Source organism: Podarcis tiliguerta (assembly GCF_965153285.1).
Source record: "Podarcis tiliguerta genome assembly, chromosome: 1".
Classification (NCBI taxonomy): Eukaryota; Metazoa; Chordata; class Lepidosauria; order Squamata; family Lacertidae; genus Podarcis; species Podarcis tiliguerta.
Window position 1 is genome coordinate 82,150,724 of NC_139534.1, and position 18,714 is coordinate 82,169,437.

The following is an 18,714-nucleotide window of genomic DNA, read 5'->3' on the forward strand; positions in this document are numbered from 1 at the left end:
CTTGCTTTCGAAAAGGCTATTGAGTATTAGAAATGTTAATATGCTTGTTAGCAACATCATTTGCTAATGAGTTACAGTAACTACATAGACATATCGAGTGAGTGTCGGAAACTATCCGGAGCTGAGAAGAGTTGCAAAATGCCTACTAAATTATGCATATTGACAATACATTGCCACCATATTTAGACTCATCCAACAGTTCAGAGTGAACAGAACCCTGCCTTAAGGTTCCCACAAACACAGAGAGATATTGAGTGAGCTGAAAAAGTCACATCTTGTCTAAAATGCTTCTGCACTACATTCTGTAACGTACAGTGGACACAAGCAATCCAGTCTATAGAAACCATTATCAACATATATACCATATTCTTCGCTCTATAAGAAGAACCAGACCATAAGACGCACCTAGTTTTTGGAGGAGGAAAACAAGAAAACAAATATTCTGAATCTCAGAAGCCAGAACAGCAAGAAGGACTGCTGCGCAGCGAAAGCAGCAATCCCTCTTGCTGTTCTGGCTTCTGGGATAGCTGCGCAGCCTGTGTTCGCTCCATAAGACGCACACACATTTCCCCTTACTTTTTAGGAGGGAAAAAGTGAGTCTTATAGAGCAAAAAATACGGTAAGTTGAACATTTCATCTACCTGCTTTCAGCAAAAGGCTCTTAACCTATTACTACTACTACTACTACTACTACTACTACTACTACTACAGTATTATTATTATTATTCCCAACCTTCACCCTAAGGTCCCAGGGCAGGTAACAACATTAAAACACAACATTCCAACACAGCATTAAAACAGTTTAAAATAACTAACTATTGCAGAAATAAGGGGGATCCTAAAAATATACACCTACTCTCCTTACCAGAACAATTTTATATACTGCCTTCTTTTTTAATAACCAAAAAACCCAGTAAAACAGCAATATAAAATTATATGCAAGCATATAAAATAAAATAAAACAGAAATTCAAAATATTCAAATGTGTAAAACAACATCCAATTTTATAGTTCAGGGAAAACCTGGGCAAAAAGATGTCTGAAGGAACTGATGGTTGCTGCTCTGCATGTGGCAGAAGCAAGAGCATTCCACAGTACATAGACAATGGTAGAAAATGCCCATTTTTGCATGCCCGTCATGTGATATTCTGTAGCACAGTGGGTAGAATCTTCCCAGATGATCTGTTATCTGCCCATGTATAGACCTGTAAGATCACTAAGCTAGGTCTGTGCATTTTTACATGGGGAAGAATGCACAATTAAGTGTTTTCAGATGGTGACTGTTTCTAAATGATACTGGATTTAAATAGATTTAAACATGCTTAAATTTGTTGGGCTGTGGTTCATATTCTACTATTAAATGGAGCTTCCTGAAACCTCCTTTGATGAGGAAGACTTTTTTAAAAAATATATATTATTGAGCATGCAGGTCATGTTCTCTTGTTTTCTATGACCTTTCTGGAGTGAGTAGCTTACCAGCATCAACATTTTTCATTTCTTTAATGACCTAAAAAGAAATGTCAATGAAGTTTCCTGGAATGTTCATCTTCTCAACTAAAAATAGCCATTGCGTTTCACTGAAAACGTCACTGCACAAAGAGAAAGAAGGGGAGGGAAAGGTGACTAAAATGGTAAATGCAATTATGACGATTTCCCAGAATATTGAAGATGATGAAAAACAAGCAATATTCCACTGCAGTCAGAAAAAAATGTTTATACACAAAATTTTGATGAGAAAAAAAAGTCTAGTGTGGAATTTGCAAGAGAGAGAGAGAGAGAGAGAGAGAGAAATGACCACATGGACATAAGAAGGTAAGACTGGGAATATCTCCTGTTTGAAACCCTGGAAAGTCTCTGCCAGTCAAATAGACAATACTGAGCTAAATGGTCCAATAACCTGACTCAGTATAAGGCAGCTTATTGCTTATCTAGGAACATGTTATGTTACTCACAGATTTAGACAATTGAAAATCATAGTAGACTAGACACTGAAGATCAAATACAATAGGTTAGATTCAAATTATGTGAGAAATTGACTGATGCAATGTCACTTCGGATTCTCTCCTCTGCACTGCAGACCCTTAGAATGCTGTTAATATTTGTTGGAAGAGTTGGGAAACCTGTTTGGACAAGGTAACTCACTCAATTCCTGCCAGTTCCCCTCTCCTACACCAACCAGATGTGGCACACACATCCTACACCATGCAGGATGGCCCTCTAGCCTTGTGAAATCGTTTTTGGGAGTCATAGGAGACTGCAGTGGAAAGGAAAAGTAGGAATATCCTATTGTGTGAGCTGCTATTTACTTCGGTCCAACAGTGTCCTTCAGCTAAAAGATGGCCTCTTCTGTTTGCGAACTGCTATTTTTGATGAGCATTGCATGAGAAAAGTGATCACAATCCTGAAGCAGTTCTTCCAGTTGCACAACTTCTCAAGCAAGACCTTTGCACAAGCTCTTTTCAATACTTTGAATCTAGAATCCTTATGACAGAGGAGGGGTGGGGAAATGTTTTAAACTTGAGGGCCTTGTTCCTTTCTGGTCAACCTTCCAGGGCTACATGCCACTGGTGGGTGGGGCCAGAGGCAAAGGTGGCCACATTTAGAGACCAAATCAGAACAATGAATGTGAATCATTGTAACCATATTCAAGTTTCCTTGCCTTTAAGCACCCCTCTTTGTTCTCCATCCAGGCAAACAAGAAGCATCAATCTATCTGAGACCCTGGAGAGCCTCGGTCAGTCAGTGGAGACAAAACAATAGGACCAATGGTCTGAGTCGGTATAAGGCAGCTTTCTATGTTTCTGTCTTCTATGTTCACATGGGCAATGTTTTTAGTAATTTCTTACAGGTATCGCTTGCATGAAAGAAGCCAATTCTGTCAGCCAATATGCCACTTGATCAATACATTTTCTCTGCATGAACACACACAGAATGAAAACTATATCAGAGAGGAAGAAATATTTGATCTGTGTAGCAAGCTAACAGCAAGAACAAGGAGTGACGGAAAGTGGCCTCCGGGTGAAAACCAACTTGTCTGCTCCAGCTTCTAGGCTTCATTGCCTAGATCCTCACGACTTCTAATGATATCATTCCTTTATACATCTCATAAGGTTCATCCAACTCTGTGCTTTGAAAAGCACACTTTCCACAAGGAAAAAATGCCCTCAGTCATTGCTTTGATATACAGTTCATGGAAAGCAAAGCATGTCGGCATGATTGAGGGCACTCGCTGATGATTAGCGGAGGAACTATGCTGAGGTCTGTTACTTCCAAGCTTAACATGGTATTTCAGATATTTCACTTATGTTGCCTTGAGAAAGCTACTGGCAAAGCTTGTCCAAGTTGTTCCACAAAGAAGTAAAGTGATCCAGTGTCTGATTCATTGTATGCAACTGAATATATATATATATATATATATATATGAAGCAATTCTGCCAGTTTGATTAAGAAGCAAGACTCTACAGGGAGACAACTATAATCATGGCTAACAGAGCCACAGTTTACTGTGTTCAGCATTCAGATTATTCCACAATCCTACCAAGGTGGAAAATAGGGATCAAACTTTCTGAAAATCTCAATGTTGATCTTGTTAACAAAGATTCTTGCTAATTCTCGTCTCCCTCCTTGATCGTGACTTTTTCCCTTCTTCCAGGATCTTCTAAAAGTAAAATGACTCCTGAATATTTTATGCATTATTGTATACCATGGTCAAGAAAGTGGTTTCTGCATGGGCTGTACAGGGTAGTGAGGGGCAGATGAGGCTCATGAACCTGGGAAGGCAGCCAATCTAGGAGAAGGAAAACTCTAATCCTAAATGTCTACTGCCTTGTGTGATATCTTCGGGAAACGAAAAGGCTAAGGAGCAAACCCTACACAGATATGAAGTGGAGTCCCTAAGATGACTGGCTGGCCCCTTGTATGCCTCTTTGCAGCAGTGGAGCATGTCTCCATGCTGGGTGGGGTGAGGTGCCCACGCCCATGCAGGGGGTGGGGAAAGCTGTGGAGGGCAAATGGAACCCACCACGCCCACCCAGCGCTACTGCTGTTGGAGCAACAGCAGCCCCAAGTGGCATGGTTGTTGCACCTTTCTTGCACCACACACCTCATATCTGAGCCTTGCAAAGCTGCTTGGGGAGGGCAGTGTGGGGATGCAGCAACGGTGAATTTGAGCCACTCCTGGGTACCGGCAGGGAAGTTTCAGCAATGAGGGAGGCGGGTGGGCATCCTCCTAGCAATGGGCCACTGGTGAGCTGACTGATCCCATCTGAGGGGCCCCTGTGTCAATGGAGGGTAAGCAAACAGGTGGGTCCCTCCCCGACGTGGATTCTGCAGCAGGGCTGGTGGTGCGCTGCGGACTCTAGAAAATGCTCTGATTCGGATCCGGCTGCTGCTCTGCCCTTGTTGCCTTTGGCAGAGCCCAGCTGGCCAGGGCAGCAGCAGCTGCTGCCCCTTGGCAGAGCGTGAGGGACGACGCCTGGGCTGGAGCTGAGAGGCTCACTCCTCAGCAGGCTCCCACTATGAGGAACCTGCAGCTGGCTGGCGGTGAGGAGCGCTGGAGGCACCTGTGCCTAAGCAGCTCAGCGGCATCCAGAAGCTTCAGTGGAAGCCGAACCAAGAGCCTGTCAAGCAACGCCTCAGTGGCTGCCAAAGCTCCCATGCGGCCTTGGCGCCCAGCAAGGTGGGTGCTACTGATGGGCCCCTGAAGGCAGTGGCAAGGCAATGAATGGCCTATCATGTTCCCACAGCAGCAAACCCCAGCAGCCTTGCAAGGCTGGGATCCGGGGAGGGGGGTGATGGGGCAAGAAAGATGCAACAACCACATGCTGCCTGTGGTGCCCCACCCTCAAAGGCACCAGGATCAGAAAAATTCCAGGATCCAAGAGTGGCAGTTTTTTTAAGGAATGCTCGCCCCACTAGTAAATGCATTTACTGTCTATTTTTAAATTCCATGTACAAGTTCTACTTGTCCACCCAGCTGACACAGCACTTGAGTGTGAAACAGGCATCCCAACGCTATCACCCCCAGCACAGCCCGGCCTGCCCTCATGCTCCTCTCCATGAGTGTTGCTTCCTGCAAAGCTAGGAGAGGAGTGCTGGGCTGCACCACAGGGGAGGCACTTGCCTGAGGTCGCCTGTTTTGCGCCCTCTCAGAAATCTGCACCCGGATCCACAGCTGCCCTGTGGCTTGACTAGGGCTGAAATGTTTAACTGATTCCTCAGATAAATCATTTAAAGCTACTTTTAACTTCAGTCAAACATTTCAGTGCTAGTCAAGTGTAGATGGCTGAAATTCTGTACACACTTACAAATGAAGAAAGCAGATCTGGATCATGCCTTTCTTCAGGGGAGAAAAATACTTTTATTTGTTAGAAAAGACATCCCCCCCAACACTTATGAATCCAGGAGGCAAGCATAAATCCATACATTAGTAGCAAGAGAACATATAATTACTCCTGCCAAAAATATGTGCTTGGAATGCAAGGATTCAAAATCACTTTTATTTCAAATTACTTTTTTAAACAGTATGATTTGCTGAATGTATTATTATGGTCTCTTCAGATGAAAGAAAAAACAGATTAATAGCAAAGAGCATATTGATTGAAATGTAATTTCTATTACCACTGCTAAAAAGTGTTTTTGCATGCAAGTTGGAGTTTCAGTAAACAAAGCTTTTGTGCATGTTGCTATACATATTGTTGCACATTTCTATGCTATGCTTTTGCCCATTTATACAAAATGGTAAATAATAGTTCACAATGTTCAAGTGCAGCATTTGCTGCCTTTTAATTTATGGTTCCCAGACATCCCGGTTTCCCGGGGACAGTCCCCAGATTTACAAATTTGTCCCTGGACAAAATCCATCCCCAGAAAGTCCCTGGATTTCATTTAATGTCCCCGGATTTATATTTTAAGTGTTGTAGATTTATTAGTAGGGAATGAATGTTGCATGATTGGTTCAACGGCACAAGACACATCATATGGGGACTTCTGGCAAGGCAAAATGGTGGATGCCACGGCAGTGAGCAGCTCCTGAAGCCAGCCAGAGCCAACTGCGCTACCAGGCTGGCTTCGGGCTGCTGAGACTTCTGCTGCTGCTATTGCTGCTGCTGCGGCTGCCACTGCCAAGGGGGGACTGGGGATGCCCACTGCATCAACTGGGGGAACCGTTGCCCCCCCCCCCACGACCCAAATCGAGCCAGGATTCAGAGCACTCGGCCACCCAGCCGACTGCCCAGCGGCGCTCTGGGGCCAAAGCAGGAAGAAGGAGGAGAAGAGGAGAAGGAAGAGAGAGAAAGTGGAAGGAGAAAAAAGAGGGGAGCCCCGACCTTGCCGTGCCACTGAGGAGGAGAGGTTGGAGAGCACCGGGAGGGCAAGGACACGTGGTCGAGCCCAGGCCCGACCTGAGCCTACTCCACGGCGGCTAGCACTCCAAGAGAGCACGTCGGGGCCCAGAGAAAGGCTGTGTGATAGAGGAGACCACAAAAGATAAGATATTACTTCTTAATTTTTTAAAAATAATAACTTTAAAAAAAACAAACCCAAAACTTTTTTTTTCTCTTTTCAAGAAAAAAAAGTGTCCCCGGATTCCTTTAAAAAATCTGGTGACCTTATTTTAATTAGAAAATGGCTCTTACAAGACGAATGTGCAGGCTTAGAGTGACTGCTTCTCGTATGGTACATATGATTTTGATGACAAAAAAGTAACAATATAATATGTTTTCTGGCTCATGTCTCTTCCCAACATCAGTGTAATAAATGACTTTATAAATCCCAGATTCAATTAGACTGCCATATCAAATGTACTATGGACTGGTGATGTATAAAATAAGGGGTATACAAAGCCACCACTTTATAAATATAGGCACACTTGAGCTAATTGAAATACATTGAATTTTGAGCTCATTGAATTATGTTGAATGTTGAAGATTTATATTTAAAACTTCAATAGGTTGTTGAAGTATATTTATATACTGCTCTTTGGCCAAAAGCTCTCAGGGTATTGAACAGCATGTTAATACAAAAGAAAAATACAATAAAAGTAAAATAAATCAATGGAAACAATGTAAAATAACAAAATCAGCGATGACATGCCATTCACATTTTTGCCCATTTTATTTCCATCATGGAAAAGGGAAAATCCATTCCCTTCTGCAGATCTGGTTATGATCTATTATGGCATAGGTTGCCAATGCAGTGCCCATGGGCACAATGATACCCATGGGGGCTTCCATCATTACTCGCAAAAACTCTGCCAAAAACCAAGCTGCTGTCTTGGTCATGATGTGGTGAGATGGTTACCTTTTTACCTTTTGAAAAGTAGATAGAATTGAAGAAGGAAGTTGGAAGAGTGACACTGTTTCCCACGTCTCCTTTCAGCTCTATATACTTATCAAGGCTCAGATTAATTCTACAGGGTGCAACCTTTATTCACATCCCTTGGAAAAGCAGTGTGTATGTGTGTGTGTACTTAATGTCTTTCAGGGGGCTGCGGCTGCTGATCTGGGGAAGTAGGAAGAGCTGTGTCAGACAGCACCCACACCACTCGTTCACAAATCAAAATATGCCTATGGATATAGAAAAAAGTTGCTGACCCTTGTATATCCTGTAAATGAAAGGCTATTTCTTTGTATTGGTAATCAATATGATCTTTACATGGCATCAGGCAGAATTTGTATCACATATGACAAAATTCTGAACAGGAGGTCTCTCATTTCAAGTGTGTGGCCATTATGCATTTCATTCTATGTGAAATATGTATAAATGCATTTTGGTACTTCATTCCCTTAAGGCCTTATTAGGAAAGCAGGTGTGGGCAAACTTTCTCTTTGGGTCACTTTGTGAAGTATGTGGCATCCATCCAGCCACATGCAGCAAGGGCATTTAGCTATTGATATGGAGACTGAATAGCTAATAGCCCGATCCTGCTTGTCACTGTATCTGCAAACAGGCATATAGGAAGAGACACAAGGTCTGCTATGCTATCACATCACTACCGCCTGTGCTGTTGACACAGGTAGATTCAGAAAACCCCACTAACACAGTCAAATCGGTTGATGTTACTCTACGAACAAGAACCAACACCTCCTGTCTGCTGCAGCAGCAAAACGAAACCTTGTATAGGAATGGAAAGGAACATGGGTGAGAACATGGGACGCAAAAACAAGGATATCCTAGGTCAATTTCTTGTGCACCATACTAAGGACATTTCAGTTGCCCCAGAGTCAACTACATCATGGTACACACATAATGATTCACCATGGTTTAGAAATATAGGTTCCCATTCCCAACTGTAATATAGTGTTGCTTATACAATACATAGTTTTAAAGAAAGAATTTGAAATAGTGGTGCCAAATGACCATACAATTGAAGAGATACAGTCCGTGAGACTTCTAAGCAAAACTATGAAACTTTTTTCTTGTATTTCATGGGATTTTGGCCCCACTGTTTATGTTTTTTCTCTTTGTGTTTCTGACAACCAAGGATAACACTTCAAGCATCTGATGAAATAGGCTCTAGTTCACGCCACAATAAATTTGTTAGTCTTTAAGGCACCCGAAGACTCTTTGTTATTTTTGCTGCAACCAACTAACAAAACTACCCTTTAAAAGTTGCAGGGAACAAATAATGATAAGCAACAAACAATGTGCACAGGGCTCTACAGCACATTTTCTAGCTTGCTTGGGAATATACAAATAGCCACTCTTCAAAGGACATCAAAATGACTGAATTAGGCATTCATTCAAAATCCAAACATGGTAAGGGAGACACCAAAATTGTAGTATTCATTCATCCCAGAGCAGAAGATCTGAGAACTCTCAGTATGAATCAGGTTTTGGTTCTCAGCTAATCCATCCAACTTTTTGGCAAACAGGATCTTCAATGTTAAACATGCTTTTGCAACGTCAGGGCAGCATCACTTGGGATGTTGCTACAGTAGAAGCTAGAGCAAAAAGCCTCTTGTCCTTCTCTTGTGTATTAGTGCAATACCTCTGTGCACATCATTAATATTACTTAGTACGTTCTCAGTGCTAAAAGAGATGTACACTTTGATTAAACCTGTCTTTGGCTCTGTAGTTTAATATGTGGCATCCCTGCAGCATAAAGGTCACCATGATGCTATTTCTGGGGAGAAGAACTGATCAGACACCAGGTCACTCCACTGATTATCTGGGGCCTTTATAATTTTCTTTGCTAAGCTTTATTAATTATCATCAATCTTGGTCTGCGATGCCCTTTAAAAAGTAAAAGGCTTGAGTTTTCCTAGATGTATGGATGTCTACTGAGAAACAGTTCTGTGATAGAGACTAATGCTTCGAGGTTAGGAGTTTTTTAAAAAACAAAAACCAAAACCACAAAACCCTAAGGTGCCTGCAACAAAGGCAGACATCACACTGAAACATGTGAGAATCCCAGATCTTTGCCACACAACAATGAACTGACAACTGTTTGGGGGGGTATAAAACCACAGATTTACTAATAAGTAGGCATGAATCTGCAAGGAGCATGAATTAAAACTAATTATCCCCCTGTGAAGTTGACTAACTCTAGGTGCCCCGGCACAAGTGAGGGCCCTTCAGGTTCAAGCCCCAGCCCCGGCTCAGCCGGTCCTGGAGGCGGGGACTCCTGTGCAGGCTGGGATTCCTCAGGTTCAGCCTCTGAATCCGATTCCCAGGCCATCACACCCGGGCTCCAGTCCACAGATTCATAAAGTGGCTGATGTGCAGCCTTTATTGTTAGCCAGCTTTAAAAGCAAGCAGATGGAATCCTTGGCTGTTCCCCACTGGACAGTGTTCACAGGGAAGAAGCATCTGGGATTCAAGTGAGGTTACTCTCCTTAACCACACTAAGCCAGGCAGCATTAAGATTCAGTGTTGCAAGGCAGCTCTTCACCCAGATGATGCCTTCAAGTGCTCATCAAAAGTAGCTCTAGACCCTACTCTGTTTGACCCAACCTGGCAGCTATGACAAAAAGAGAGACCATAGAAAGCCTAGGCAGCAAGGAATACTACATCCTAGTCAATCATATAGTGTGAAGTAGGTGAAAAAGGAGAACAGGGACAACCAATCTCAAAACCAATAAAAACTTACCCCTTGGCTCCCCAAAAGGCAGGGAGCAATGAAGCCCACTGCGCAAAGGGAGGGGTGGCAGGGGGCTGTGCCAGGGATTAAGAGAGCAGGGATTAAAAGGCACACTTGACACTACCCATCATTGGCTGTCCTATGATACTGACACAGGCCAAGTAAAGACACCCAGAAGTCTCTCCTACTACCCAAAGCAGATGGCACATTCAGTGCTCAGTGGAGTGACATTCTCAGTTTATATCCAAACTAATTCCATAGGGGAAAACCCCCAGAGAGAAAACAAAGTAATACAAGCATCCAGACATTCTGCCTCCATAATTTCTCTGGTAGCCTGCATTTCATTTCATTTTCATTTTCATTTTCTTTATATATTTTTAGACCACATTTCTAGAGAAAGTCCTCTCAAAGAAGCAAGCTACACTATATACATAAAAATACAATGTTAGATTGTATTAAAAACCAATATTTCAAGAAGTACAAAACAGTTTAGCTGGTATACTCGGAGATTTGAGAAATAATAAACACCCTTCTTATGGAAGTACAAAAGTCTTTCTTTGGAATTGTCAGTTATTTATCTTCTCTGAAGGTGGACATTTTAATTATGTACTAAAGGAGATTTGTGGCTTTCTGTTGTTAAGTGCTCTCTCAAAGCACTGCAGTGACCTAGCCCAGCACAAAACACCTATCTTACAAAGCTACAGAATAAAGCACAATGGAAATATATGGGTGGAGATGTACAAAAGTTTATGGAAAATCTTCCCAACACCTTTTCAGAAGCCTCCGGAATTCCAAAACATCTCTTTACTCTCCACTGATTTTGAAAAGCAATTTGGAGATTTGACACCATAAGATGCTAGGCATAGAAGAAAAAGGTTACACTTCTCATTTACCAGTGAATGGCTTTTGGAACTCATGAGTTTGAAGAGCAGCTTGTGACTTCTAGGAAGCACTTTCGCAAATCACAGTTGGGGGGAAATGAGCATGTGGTCCTAGCCTTGCTATATATGGCTTGGTCTCATGTTAATTTGACAGCTGACATCAACTAGGAATGCACAGTAGGGAATCTTTCTGATGAAAACCAAAATGCATTTGCTAACCAACATTGACAGCAGAAGTTCCACTATAAAGCAATTAAGCAGTACACTCACACAATATTCAGCATATCCAGTCAAATGACATCTTCTTTGGCCTCCATATCTTTAAGCCACCGTGATCTTTTGTATGAGAGAAATTCATTTCTGAAGAGAAGAAGAAAAACCAAAAGTTAAATAGACTTAAATTTTCTTATAAAAGATCTTTGCATGCTTCACTAATTTCTGTGGGGCCTGAATGTTCATCAGATGGCACCCCAAGAACTAAAAAACATGCAAGCAAACAAACAAACAAAAACAGAATTCTTAAGATACCAAAGTTACAAAAAATGAGTGGGCTTCAACTGGTGCCCTAATATTCATGGATGGGCTTTTGATCCCATGGATGTGTCCACAAATGGGAAAAGAGAAGAGGGAACTTTTGCCAAATACTCTCCCCACTGCACTCCCAGTGGCCCCACCCAGCATGAGCACCTGAGAGCTGGGGAACTTTCCAGAAGAGGGTGAAAGATGGCATGGGGGTTGCAGAGTGAAATGGGCAAAAATTGCCTTCCCTCTTAGGGCACAGACCAAAACCCTTCTGTTAACTCAAGTCATACTGTGAATGACTAAGTGCTTTCATAAAGAAAATCAAGGAAATGGTCTAGTGTCATCAGTGAAAAATGTCAGGTTATTTAATACTTTTTTTTTCAAAAAAAGACCAGTACTAAAATCTGATCAGTTCCCTAAGAAATTGGGATATATTAATATATTTTAATTGCTTCAGTGATTGAAAGCTCATCAAGAATACTAATAAGAATAACTATGAACAGAAAGATAGTATGATAGGTAATTTAATAAAGTCCCTCTTTTTGCACAAAGACTTGAGTACTTGAAAAGATACTGGTGTCAACATGTATATCTTCATGAAGTGAGAGGAGCTGATATGATACAGCATTGCTATTTTCCTGCTTTTCATGGAGCAATGCATATGGCATTCTATATCTGTGTATTTGTGAAGGCATAATCTCCTGCATTTTTGCAGGCAGCAAGGAATAATGGGTTGGATTCATACTTTGTCACTTTTAGACTCCCTGCTGAAATAAGTGAGGCCCCACCTGTACTGGCATTCTGATAGCATTCCCTTGATCTTTTGGCCTACGTGTTCTGTTTTAATTCTTGTGTTATTTTAACTGGCTTGTTTATCACATGTTTTATTTACAGATGTTTATAAATGTTTTAGTATTTTGTTTTATTTTTAAGTATGTTGTTCATATTTTAATGTTTACATATTTTTGCATTAAGTAGTATGTGCATATGATAATAATAGTAATAATGATCCCACTGAACTCACTTCAGACTTAGTAAATTAGTAGGTTGTGTCTACTCTAAGCAGATAAAGTATGGAGCTTTAGTCTCACCAATGAAATCAATGGGACAAGTTAGTAACTAGCTCGGTTTTCAAACGTAATCCATTCCGGAAGACCATTTGACTTCCAAAACGTTAGAAAACTGATAAGCAAAGGGCGGCCTGCCAATTCAATAGAGAAAATTGTGGAAAACAACAGATACATGCAGTGGAAGCCATTCAACGTCCAAGGCATGTTCGAAAATGGAAGCATTTACTTCCAGGTTTTTGGCACTTGAAAACCAAAACATTTGGCAATGGAGACGTCCAAAAACTGAGGTACCACTGTAATTTCAATGGGAATAAGGATGTTGAGAGTTGTTGGGAGACCAACATTTTTCTCACAGAGCTATAATTCTCAGCACTGTTTCACTATCAATCCCTCTTCACAAGGAACTTTGAGTTGGGCTGAATGTATGGTATGAATGTGGCCACAGTGAGAACCCAGCCAGTCTCTCCTCATCCTAAATTGACAGAAGTAGTAACAGAACCATTTCATTGGATGCCATCCTTAGGTAAAGGTAAAGGGACCCCTGACCATTAGGTCCAGTCGTGGCCGACTCTGGGGTTGTGGCGCTCATCTCGCTCTATGGGCCGAGGGAGCCGGCGTTTGTCCACAGACAGCTTCCAGGTCATGTGGCCAGCATGACTAAGCCGCTTCTGGTGAACCAGAGCAGCGCACGGAAACACCGTTTACCTTCCCGCTGGAGCGGTTCCTATTTATCTACTTGCACTTTGAACGTGCTTTCGAACTGCTAGGTTGGTAGGAGCTGGGACGCAGCAACGGTAGCTCACCCCGTCATAGGGATTCGAACCGCCGACCTTCTGATCGGCAAGTCCTAGGCTCTGTGGTTTAACCCACAGCGCCACCTGCGTCCCTAGGAAGGAACACCTAGTTGCATGTAATGTGGAGCAGCCATTGTGCAAAGTGACAGATATACTGATGATTGAGGGGCTGGTAATGGCTCAGAGAGCCAATAGTGAAGAAGGCACCCTTCAGTGCATCAGTATTTCAGGAACCCAGAAACCATAACTGGAGCTTTGTCCTGTGAGGCCAGGAAGCTTGTAAAAGAAAAGGAGACTGGCCAAATGGGACCCAGGCTTTAATGAGAAGCTGAAATGGAATAATCTTGGGCAAAATAGCAGCCAAACCTATTCTGGGCAAGGTCTGTTGGTCAGTTGAAATTCCCATTGTCCCCTGCCCATCCCTGCTTCATCTACATTAAGAATGTCATCCAAGCTTGAAGTACAGCCATTTTTAGATAGATGAAGTTTAACTTCATCTATCAACCTTGCTCTATGGTCTAAGCAGTGAAGCAAAGAACACTTTTTCAAATTAAACATTAAGCAGTTATTTATGGAGTCGGAACACAAGTGCTAATGTTGACATTTGGTCAGAACACAATGGCAAAGCCCTCTGCTGTTTCATGAAGAACATAATGACTAATGAGGTTTGTAACTACCACAATTAGTCTGGTTTTACATCTCATCTGAAAGACTAAGCTACACTGTGGCTCCCAAGCACATTTTCTAAAGGATGTGGTTAAGCGTTGCCTCAGATGTGAAAAAATGGAGCCTAGTGACCACCTTGTTTTGAGTTGTAGGCATCAGTTGGCCCGTAACCTGAGACTTGGGCCCATCCTCTGTTGTTGGTACTACTCTACATTTCAGTCAGTGTGATCAGAAAAGCATGCACAGCTCCAGCAGTGTCTTCAGCAGAACACCAGAGTTTTCCTGCTTTCCAATAGTCAGCTTTCTCCAGAGTTCCTGGTTAAAAAAACTCCTTACCCATTCAGTTCAGTTTAGAATCTAAAGTGTTTATTGTCACATGACACAAGACAAGCACATACACAGTAGCTACATAAACTTTAAGAGATGCCGGTACACCATGATCTACTCTACTATAATACAGTTATTCTGGTCTTAGAAGTAAACCTTGTGAAAATACAAGCAGACAGAGAGATTCACTAGCACTTTAGCATACTAGCTCACCATGCTAAACTGAACCATATAACACTGAACCTTCAGCTTTTCCACATCAATTCAATCCAAATGCCTTCCAAATAAGTTGGAAGTCTGGACAACATTTTGTATCCTCTACAATATCCTCCACCTAGCATTGGGGGCTAAAAATGCCACACACACTATGTCATTCATCTATCAGCAAAATACTGGGCATTCTCCTTCTTCAGTATCTATTTTTCTTCAGTATTTTAAAAAGCACAAATTCCTGCGTGAGGGAGAGTCTCAGTATGCACACTTGAAAACAAACCAGCTCATTTACGGACAATTCCTGGGCCTGGATCAGCCAAGAGACTCCTAAATTTAACAGGAATGTCTCATGGGAAGTACTCAGCAGAGATCTTAAATCAATTTTGTCAAGTTACCTAATTTGTCAAGAGGAAAAAAGACAGTTCTCCAGAGATAAGTGATTGAAATACATCAGAACAGCAGAATCAGGTGCATCTTGGGAAATATACTTTGTGGGCTTTGATTTGAGCTGTCACTGAAAACATGATTCTGCAATACTTTTTTTGGCAAATGGGGAACTTGTAAAAGCTTTGCTTAGACTAACAAGGCTGCAGTTCTTTCTTTTTCTTTTTTGTTCTCAGACACAAGCCAAATATCACAAATCAAGTGAAAAGAAGAGAAATTAAATAATCAAAACTGGGGACTGGGTTCAAATATTAGAAGCTGCATTTGCCTTGGTAATGCTTTTTGAATAAAGCATTTTAAGTAACACCTTTAGCAACTGAAACTAAATTCTATATGTGTCTGTCTGTTTAGCTATCTAATAGTGGACTTGAACCAATAGACCCAATTTAGTCATGTGAAGACAACATGATAAAGCTCCAGTATTTGCCCATCTTGAGCTTCCTGCAGCAAATGAGAGAGGTAGGTAGATATAAAAAAATAGCTTTCCAAGTGATGAATATCCTTTGCTGTCTCCTATGCTGAGATAATTAAAGCTTTACTATGCCCTTTTTATTTGAGTTCATAGCAAACCATATTACCAGCTCATTGTCTCATTGTACATAACAACCCATAACATAGCAGAAAGTAAAATATTGAATACAGATGGGCACAGCAATCCTAGCTGGAGAATAGCAGCGCAGCAGTGCTCCTGTCATATCTGAATCCCCCTACTGGCTCCAGCTGCTAGGAGACAGCTTTCTTGTTTACCATTTTCCTCTGCCCTGAATTAATAAATAATAATAATAATAATAATAATAATAATAATAATAATAATATAAAAAATATTACTTGTAATATTTGTCCCAGCCAATCTAGGCGGCTTCCAGCATAACAAATGCACAGCAAACTGTGAAACAGTAAAAACCTCCCGATACAGGGCGGCCTTCAGATGTCTTCAGAAAATTGTGTAGCTGTTTATCTGTTTGTTTCTCTGGTTTCTCTTCAGATTGTATAAATCTTTCACCTTTTTTTAAAATCTGTTTGACATCTGATGGGAGTGTGTTCCACAGGGCAGGTGCCACAACCAAGAAGGTCCTCTGCCTAGTTTCCTGTAACTTCACTTCTCACGGTGAGGGAACTGTCAAAAAGCCCTTGGAAATTCTGTGGCTTTACTCTGGTTACTACCAGTGGGAGACCTGCCAATGGTAACTTCCTGCCCAGATGGGTAGCGGTTGAGCTACAGTAAGGTTACCAGATTTTTTTCAATGAATCTGGGGACAGTTTTCAACTTCAATGGATTTTGTATGGGAACTGATGTGTAAATCCCCTGGGACTCTCCCCAGGCAACAGGAACATCTGGTAACCTTAGGCTATACTGGAGACCCCCACCCTTTCCACCCATCACAGCACACCAGCAGTGCTTTTCTCTGCCAACAGACAGGGGACTAGATTCAGGTAGGTAGCCGTGTTGGTCTGTCACAGTAGAAATATATATTAAAAAAGAAGAAGAAGTGCATGCACACGAAAGCTCATACCAATAACAAACTTAGTAGGTCTCTAAGGTGCTACTAGACAGGGGATTGAGCAGCATACTAACCCATGCCCAGCCATCAAGGGGGCTAGAATTCTAGCCTAAGTAAGTTGTGCTTTAGTCCTGCGGAAATAATTTAACTTAGTCATTGTTTATTTCAAGGGACAAAACTATGACTCAAATCTAGCCCAGTAAATTTAATTTCCTCCTTCCAGTTAAACACCTGGTACTTGTTGAGGGATAAGGCCCAGGCTGCCTTAAGCCTGTAAGGGCAGAAAGTCCCAGGAGTTTCATACATGCCTTCAAAGTTACATTGGAATATGTAAGATAGGCTGCTCTCAGTCTCTAGCTGTCTTAGTGGCTGGAGAAGGGAAGGACGAGCTGTATGCAAATAGCCTTCATACTTGCATAACCTCTAATGTTATGGATGTTCCCTGTGTGAATCAGATAAATGAGGCTACACCGCTTTTGATATCCTTGAGAAAATAAAGCAAATCGCTGTTTTAAAATTAAGTCACAAAAATGATTAATGGGTGCAAGCCCTGTGACAGCAATGGGTGGGTGAGGGAGCTTAGACTAGTGGAAGGAGTGATCTGAGGGGCCTCAATGTCACCCTCCATTGATTTGAGTGATGCAGCATGTCAAGGATAAAGAACGTCATGTGGGAACAGCAAGGAAGCAACAATGCATGGTATTTTACGGCATCACTTCCATTGTCAGTTACAATAAAACCTGGGGACAGACCTTGGGAGGTAAGCCATACATTGATTTGTTCTTGAAGCTTTGATGGTGTGTTGGTTGCTGTGTAATCTTTCTTAAACCCTTCAATAAAAAAGTACAGATTGTTTTCAGAAGACCCTGCCGGTGGCTTTGACATATGCATGATTGATTGTTCACACAGCCCATGTCTCCGTTGTTTGTTATACAAATATTTTCAACCTTCTTTTAAACATGGGAGCAACCCAGCATGAAGCTCCAGACAGCCAGGATTTCTGTTACTAAATCCCAGCTCTAGAAAGCATCTCAGCTGAAGGACAATTTGCCTGGCTTGACACCTTAGATGCAAAAAGTGCTACTAGGAATAATGGCATGGATTTAGCTTGCTGTACTTCCAAGTATAAGGCAGGCAAAACTGCTGCCTTAGGAGTACCACAAAGCTTAAGCAAATACTCATTTGAATCAGGCAAATTTGTTTTGATGAAATTCTCATCTCTTGCATCTTTCTTTATCTCACTGGATGTATTCAACATACCTTGTCTTAGTCAAGCAAACATACTTTTTATCTAATTTAATGTATTAAATTTTTGCATCGGTAGAAACCTTTATTTGAACTATCTGCCAGCTATAATATGAAGAAAAGTATTATAACAAATGTATTGGCTGTATTTTTACATCCATAATCGCACCCCATTGTGATAAAATGCTAAAAATTAAAGGGGAAAGGAAGATGTTTTAATTCATTTATTTAACAACATTTATAAACCACTTGATTGTAAACAAAACCTTGAAGCAGTTTCCAAAAAATAAAATAAAACAAACGTCAACATTATCAATTAGAAATATAAAAATATTTTTGGATATGGGAAAAGCTAAAGGGACCCCTGACCATTAGGTCCAGTTGCGGACGGCTCTGGGGCTGCGGCACTCATCTCGCTTTATTGGCCGAGGCAGCTGGCGTACAGCTTCTGGGTCATGTGGCCAGCATGACTAAGCTGCTTCCGGCGAACCAGACTAGCACACAGAAACGCTATTTACCTTCCCGCTGGAGCGGTACCTATTTATTACTTGCACTTCATGCTTTCGAACTGCCAGGTTGGCAGGAGCAGGGACTGAGCAACGGGAGCTCACCCCGTTGCAGGGATTCGAATAGCCAACCTTCTGGTTGGCAAGCCCTAGGCTCTGTGTTTTAACCCACAGCGCCACCCGTGTCCCTCTTTTGGATATGGTATGAATGCTAAATATAGGAGTGAAATGTTATATGTAAAGCAGGACACCACGACTGAAGGAAAGAAAGGGTGCAGGATATATTGATCACTGATGTCAACAGTCCTGAATATCTAATTGGGACTACTGTATAATCAAATGAAATGGCACACACAGCTCTGTAGCTGTAGGAAGTGGGAAGATCCTCTGGTGCCAGTCTTTTGTGCCTGCACAGGACAGTCCAACAAGAGATATACATATGGATGCCTGATCCATGTACACAT

The 18,714-nt window shown here is 41.8% G+C and overlaps 1 protein-coding gene across 4 annotated transcripts in view; it reads right to left on the minus strand.

Moving 5' to 3' along the window:
• LRRC4C (leucine rich repeat containing 4C) overlaps window positions 1-18,714 on the minus strand; it is a 591,735-nt gene that overhangs the window by 348,044 nt on the left and 224,977 nt on the right. For 3 of the 4 annotated variants that reach the window (XM_083432915.1, XM_083432913.1, XM_083432916.1), the window contains exon 2: window positions 11,232-11,321. The exons of the other annotated variant lie outside the window; for it this stretch is intronic. The gene's annotated coding sequence lies outside the window, so the exon portion shown is untranslated. The remainder of the gene's footprint in view (window positions 1-11,231; window positions 11,322-18,714) is intronic. 4 annotated transcript variants of the gene reach the window in all.